Here is a 7,941-nt window from a genome sequence, read left to right as displayed (position 1 = left end):
TACACTACTTCCAAAAATCACTGAGCCCTGGAAATCTCCCGAGAAGCGTTTCAAACAATAGGTAGCCCCATCCTAGCCCAGAAGATGTGTCTTCATTTAGATAGAGGTAGAACTCAAGGACTTGACATTTTTAAAAAGCTCTTCCAGTGATCCTGATGCATGCAAAGTTTAAGAACAACTGCTTCAATGGGTAGGAAGTTCAGCTTTAGAACACGTTCTGACAGCTCTTGTGCTCAACTGCTCAGTGGGGCCCAGTTCTTTTCAACCACATGGACTGTAGCCCGCCAGGCTCCTCTGTCCGTGGAATTTTTCAGGCAAGAATACTATCGCAGGTTGCCATTTCCTCCTCCAGGGGATCTTCCCTACCCAGGGATCAAACACGTGTCTCTTGCACCTCTTGCATTGGCGGGAGGATTCTTTATTACTGTGCCACCTCGTACAGTATAGATAAGTTAGTGAATCTACAACTACAGATAAGTTAGTGAATCTCTCAAAGCTTCAGTTTCCTCATCTATATCTCCTGGAGGAGGGCATGACAACCCACACCAGTATTCTTGCCTGGAAAATTCCATGGACAGAGGAGCCTGGCGGGCTATAGTCCATGGGGTGACAAAGAATAGGACATAACTGAGCGCAAAGAGAAGGTGATAGTACCACTTTTCTTTTATAGTTGTCTTGATGATTAAGTGAAATAATGCAGCAATAGTCCAAGTGTGGTGCCTGGACTAGCAACATCAGCATAACTGAGGATGTTGTCAGAAACACAAAAATTATCATTACACCCACACCTATTGAATCAGAAACTCTGAGAGCAAGGTTTTATCAGCCTTTAACAAGAACCACCCCCCTCCTACCCAAGTGACTATTATGCATGCTAAAGTCTGCTCACTGACATAATGTTTATAATGTGACTAGTCCAGTGTCCTGCACACAGAATGTGCTAACCACACATACTATTATGTTGTTATTGTCAACATCATGGACGTCATCCACACTTGTGTAAAAGGCTTCCAAACCATGGTAAAATAACTTGCAAAATAACAGCTGGAAATGAAATTACAACCAGCCAGAAAGAGCAAGTTCAATGTCAAGATTACTACTACAATTAAGAGGACAAATGGTCTTTGTCCTCATGAACCATTCAACATTCCAGATAAATTGCAACCACCTGACTGTATCATTTCTCTTTTTAAAAACACATCAATTGTTTTAATTACCCACAGTACGGAGTTTGAAATCAGGCTTTTCCTTCCTCACCAAACTGTTACGTACAACCTTCTCCCTCCCCATCTATGTCCCTGTTTTCTTGTCCGAGTTTTGAATAAGCCATGTTTCTGTCTACCTCCTGATTCTTGATAATTGCCCTTCTAAGAATGATTGTATCTTTGGAAAAAAGAATGCAAAATAAATCAGAAATCAGTCTACTAGTCAAAATAGTAGCTATTACCGTGTGTCCACCATGTCCCCAAGAAGTGGCTGGGGCTTGTGGGTTTTAAAAAAAAAAAAAGACCTTACCTTACCTAATAAGAAGTAGAAGAAAAGTAAAGACACCAAACAAATGATCGTGAATAATTAGATTACTATGTGGGTGCAAAATTCTACAAGAAAGAAGTGCAAGGTGCTAAGAAGATAAATCTGAGATCCATCACATGGTCTGCAGGAGCAGCAGATGCTGGCAGGGACAGAGCAAGACTCCTGAGAAATGATCTTGAGACCGAAGATGTGACAAGAGCATGGGGTGGGGATGTTGCAGTCATCTCACGTAGAGGGAATAACAAGGTTCAAAGGTGGAGAGGAGTATGGTGGATTCACGGATAGTCTGGCCAGGACAAATCAAAGGTGAACACCCAAGACCACTAGTCTCTGTCAGCAACAGAATGAAATAGGGTGAGATAGGTGGTGCTAGTGGCAAAGAACCCACCTGCCAATGCAGGAGACCAAAGAGACACGGGTTCGCTCCCTGAGTAGGGAAGATCCCCTGGAGGAGGAAATGGCAACCCATTTCAATATTCTTCCATGGACAGAGGAGCCTGACGGGCCACAGTCCACTGGGTCGCAAAGAGTTGGATATGACTGAAGCAACTTAGCACTTAAACTAAAATTAGCTTTATTCTCTAAGAACCCCAGAAACTATTTTTAGCTCATACTGCTGAAGCTTTGGGAAACTAACAAGTGATTCAGACATGAACACAAGTCCAAAGCCCTTGGAGTATTTTGGATCCCATTCGGATTCCAAATCTCATCAAAAAAAAAATTAGGCAGAACAAATGACAAAGACATGCAATAAAAATTTTAAAGAAATTATTGTTGCCTTAAGGAAAGAAAGGTGAAAGCCAATCTTTTTTTCTCCCGCAAGGTTTGTGGGATCTTAGTTCCCCAACCAGGGATTGAATCCACACCCTGGCAGTGAAAGCACAGAGTCTTAACTATTGGATGGCTAGGCAATTTCCCAAAACCAATCTTATATTGGTCTTCTATATTTGAAAGGCTTTTATATACATGAAGATAATCTGTTTTTCTTCATCTCCATTGAGAATAGAGAAAGAAGAAATGTATTTAGAGAGCAATCTTCAAAATACAGGTCTGGGGTCTTTCCTGATGATCCAGTGGCTAATATTCTGCGCTGTCAATGCAGGGGGCCCGGGTTCCATCCCTGACCAGGGAACTAGATCCCACATGCCATAACTAAGAGTTCACTTATCACAACTAAAGAACCTGCATGCTGCAGCTAAGGCTGGGTACTGCCAAATAAATAAATATTTTTAAAAATTCAAAATATATATAGGTCTAATAGAAAAGAAAACTAGGTTCTTTAGCTTTCTTTAGGGGGACTTAAGTGGTGTCCCTGAAGACATTTCTAAATAAGCTAGATTTTCCCTATACTGAAGATATTTTACCTGGCAGCAGAAACTACATGACTTCTTGAAGCAGCTTGCCATAAAGTTCATTCCAAAGGAAGTGAAGTGAAGTGAAGTCGCTCAGTCGTGTCCGACTCTTTGCGACCCTGTGGACTGTAGCCTGCCAGGCTCCTCTGTCCATGGGATTCTCCAGGCAAGAATACTGGAGTGGATTGCCATTTCCTTCTCCAAAAAAAAAAAAAAAGGAAAGTTAAGATCAATGCAAATAAAGTTAAGATTAATGCAATGCAAAGATCAATGCAAATAAAACTGAAACAACAGTGTCATCTAGCGGAAAGCTCAGTAATAGCACTCAATATATTCAATACCAATCTATGATAGAAAAATTCCCTATATACTCTGAACTTTCAAACTAATTAATTTTTTTAAACCTAGATGCAAACCTGTTTCAAGATCATATTTCCCAATTCATGCCTCAGCCACATATGCTTAAGGGAAAAACAAGCCCCAGATCCTCAGGCCAATGGATGTCTAAACCCTCCAGAGGGGCTCACAGACAGTTACATAAGTAGTTTGAGAGTTACAGTTTAAAGGCTAAACCCAACAGAAAAGGAATGTTTTAATTAAATTCTTAACAGCTAGACTCCTCATTCATGTCTTGGGTTTTCCAGATTTCAAGACGAGTATAAATCTCTGTTGCTGAGATAAAGGGTGACTGCGGATGAGAAGGATCAGAAGCTAAACTGACTGACAAGACCTTCTGGCGGCCCTTCTGTTAGTCTCTTCCAGGTGACCTCTCTCAGTAAACCTTCTGGGAAATGCCACATTGTTTTTGGTGGTTTTCCTCACCCCTACTTTGTTGTCAGTCAGAAAGCTTAGGTTCACAAGATACTACAGATTGAATGTGTCCCACCAGAATTCCAAGGTTGCAACCTAATCCCTAACGTGATGGTATTTGGACATGGAGCCCTGGGGATGTGATGAGGTCATAGGAGCAGCTCTCAGAAATAAGACTCTCGTTGCTGTTCACTTGTTGAGTCCTGTCTGACTCTCTGCGACCCCATGGACTGTAGCACGCCAGGCTTCCCTGTCCTTCACCATCTCCGGGAGTTTGCTCAGATTCACGTCCCCTGAGTCAGTGATGCTATCTAAACCATCTCATCCTCTGCCGCCCCCTTCTTTTGCCTTCAACCTTACCCAGCATCAGGGTCTTTCCAACAAGTCGGCTCTTTGCATCAAATGGCCAAAGTATTGGAGCTTCCACCTCATTTCTTCCAGTGAATATTCAGGATTGATTTCCTTTAGGGTTGACTAGAAATAAGATCACTACCATATAAAAGAGACCCCAGGGAATTCCCTGATGGTCCAGTGGTTAGGACTCTGCTTTCACGGCCGAGGCATCAGTGCAATCCCTGGTCAGAGAACTAAGATCCCACAAGTTCATCCAAATTAAATAAAATGATTAATTTGAAAAAATCTTAAAAAAAGACCACAGAGCTCCTTCCCCCTCCTGCCATTTGAGGACATAGTACAGCTCATCTATGAACCTGGAGGTGGGTTCTCACCAGACACTGAATCTGCCAACCCTTTGATCTTGGACTTCCCAGCCCCCAGAACTATGAGAAGTAAATGCTGTTTACATTCCACTCAGTCTGTGGTATTTCTGTTACAGCAGCCCAGATAGACTAAGACACAAGCAGTGCCTCATGCCAGGAAAACATACGTGGGACATACAAGATCTTGTCAAAAGAGAATGAGTTCAGGTATATGGTAAGTCGCTCGATCATGTCTGACTCTCTGTGATCCCATGGACTATAGTCTGCCAGGTTCCTCCATCCATGGGATTTCCCAGGCAAGAATTCTGGAGTGGGTTGCCATTCCCTTCTCCAGGGGATCTCCCCAACCTAGGGATCGAACCCGGGTCTCCTGAATGGCAGGCAGATACTTCACCTTCTGAGCCACCAGGGAAGCCCTAAGCCACCTTGTTAATACGGGCAGAAAGGTTCCAGTTACCAGTGGATTGCTTCTGAGATCTAAATGTACCCTGTATTCTTTGCTTTGCAATAATCAAACTGGATCTTATATTCTACCTTTACAGTTTGCATGAGGATAAAATTTTAACTTTGTCACAGAGGGTGCTGGGAGGACACTAGGGTAGGAAGGGGTTCTGCCTCCTGGTTGCAGGTACCCCTCTGGGTCTGCTCCTGCAATAGATGAAGCTTTCACAAGCCCCCCTTCCGCAGCACTAGCTGGACACCAGTACATGGCACCTCCCATGCATGGTCTTCCCCACACTCCCTAGGAGCACTTCTCTGTGGAGGGCCACTGGCTTGGCACTTTCCCGTAAGAGCCTTCCCTGGGACCCCCTCGGGGAGCTTTGCACAGAGCTCTCCCAGGAAGCCTCAGCCATGCCTTCTCCAGTGAAGCTGGATTTCAGTTCTGAGATGAGGGGGTGATGGCAGCAACAGGCTTTTCCAGATTTGTTCCTTCGCTGGTGCTCTCCCTTAGCCTTCAGTGGGTGCCCCCTGTATCTGCCCTTCTTTGATTCTCAACAGCTCTTTTTACCCTTTACTAGTCAATTCCCATTACTCTAATTCCCTGTTCCAGTTAATACATGTGTATATTGTAAGCATGCATGCTCAGTCCCTTCGGTCATGTCTGACTCTTTGTGATCGCATGGACCGTAGCCCACCAGGCTCCTCTGTCCTTGGGATTCTCCAGGCAAGAATACTGGAGTGGTTTGCCATGCCCTCCTCCAGGGGACCTTCTGGATCTGGGGATCGAACCGGTGTCTGCCTATGTCTCCTGCATTGCAGGCAGATTCTTTACTCACTGAGTCACCTGGGAAGCCCCAAATGTCTGTTTTACATGGTCCCTAGTCAAATTACTTGTGGTTTATGTCTCCTGACTGGATCCTGATGGATACACTATTCAATATATGGTAGTTAAGGGCTTCCCTGGTGGCTTAGAGGGTAAAGCGTCTGCCTGCAATGCGGGAGACCCAGGTTCGATCCCTGGGTCGGGAAGATCCCCTGGAGAAGGAAATGGCAACCCACTCCAGTACTCTTGCCTGGAAAATCCCATGGACAGAGGAGCCTGGTCGGCTACAGTCCATGGAGTCACAAAGAGTCGGACACAACTGAGCGACAACACGACACACACACACAGGGACCTATCAGTTTTGTGTGACCTGGAGTTTCTATAACATGGGATTTCCCCTTCAAAAGAAATAATATGAAATTACTAATAGAAAATTAAGTACACAATTTTGGGGGGATCTCATGCAAATAAGGGACTCTGAAACACAGGCTTCACAGTAAAGACTGTAGCCCGCCAGGCTTCTCTGTCCATGGGGATTCTCCAGGTAAGAATACTGGAGTGGGTTGCCATTCCCTTCTCCAGGGTATCTTCCCGACCCAAGGATCAAACCAGGGTCTCCTGCAATGCAGGCAGATTCTTTACCATCTGAGCCACCAGGGAAGCCCCAGTAAGTCCAGCACTGAGCAGCAATTGTCTTCTTAAGGGAAACATGTGTGGGATATATGTGTCTCAAGTGACCTTCTTCCTCAGCATCATGATGTTGAAGAAGCAGAATTAGTTACCTGGACACATCACATGTAGAGTCACATGTAGAGTTAGCTCCCTTGTGGCCCAGACAGTAAAGCATCTGCCTGTAATACAGGAGCCCTGGGTTTGATCCCTGGGTCAGGAAGATCCCCTGGAGAAGGAAATGGCAACCCACTCCAGTATTCTTGCCTGGAAAATCCCATGGGTGGAGGAGCCTGGTGGGCTACAGTCCATGGGGTCGCAAAGAATTGGACACGACTGATCGACTTCACTTTCACATTTCACATGTAGTGTGTTTTGAGGAATTGCTCATCAAGAAATGTCAAGACCTGCCCAACAGCCTGTCTTCATGTTTTCACGTGTCTTCCCCCCACCACCCCAAACTATCTCTGTTGCTCCTTTTCTGACTCTTCAAGGTTTTTCCATTCAACTGCTTTTCTGCCTGCCCTCCCAGCCTCAAGTAATTCTTTCCTTACTTCTGCACAAATAAATCTTAAAACATATCTTATTATGGAACTCACCAAACTAAAATGTAAGTATTTTCTGTGTCTCTCTCTCCAAGTACAGTGCACATATTAGATATTCCCTAAATGCAAGTTGAATTAAATGATTCCAACTTCAGATGTTAAAAAAAAAAACCTGAGATTAGTCATCACTCTTTAAATCAAACCTTGTGAGTGATGATTCCTTCTATTCAAAGTTCTGACAATGAGATTGTTAATATGAAGTAAGGTACTATTTTCCAATTTCAATTTTATAGACATTAATTCTACATTGCATAATGCATGTGTTAATATAACAAAATAAATTCCCCCAAAGATGATTTGAAGACAAACTAGGTATCAAAGAATCGAATACATCAACACAGTGTTTTGAAATGGCTTTCATTTAATGATATTAACACAGAAGTTACAGCCACAATCAGTCATTTTTCATCTTGTATTCTCCCAATAAAAAGGAAGTCCATTCTGTAGAAAGTTTAGATCATTCTGTTGAGGGAAAATGACCCAATATTTTCTTTTCTTTTCCCCGATATTTTCTAACAATAGTGCTTAATTACTTAATCAAATACCAGTGAGGCAAAACATTGCCATTTCCTCCTTCCACTCAACAAGTCATCCAACCAGTCAACTAACAGAACAATGCTAAGCACAGGTCTAATCTCAGAAATCCCACATCTGATCTAATTGGCCCCTTCTTTTTCCACATTGTTTCTTGAAGTTAAGCAAAATTTATTTACTACTTCACACATCCATGTCCCTAGAAATCCCTAGATAGATTCAGATTCGATCAAGTCAGACAGGTTTCTTTTCAGTCATACACATAAAATCTGGAATCATGACAGATAAATTTGATTTATGGCCCATCTTGAGTCTATGTATTCAGAACGTTTCCACAGTTTCATTTCCCATCCATAAGCTCATCAGAACAAAACACTGGAACTCTGATTCCTTCCTACAATGACCATCTTTTCAAGTCAGAGCCAGAAGGCAAAACTAGAGAAAAAGATGAGGAG

The sequence above is a fragment of the Cervus canadensis genome, chromosome 9, assembly GCF_019320065.1.
Source record: "Cervus canadensis isolate Bull #8, Minnesota chromosome 9, ASM1932006v1, whole genome shotgun sequence".
NCBI classification, from domain to species: Eukaryota; Metazoa; Chordata; class Mammalia; order Artiodactyla; family Cervidae; genus Cervus; species Cervus canadensis.
Note: the sequence above shows the minus strand (reverse complement) of the source record.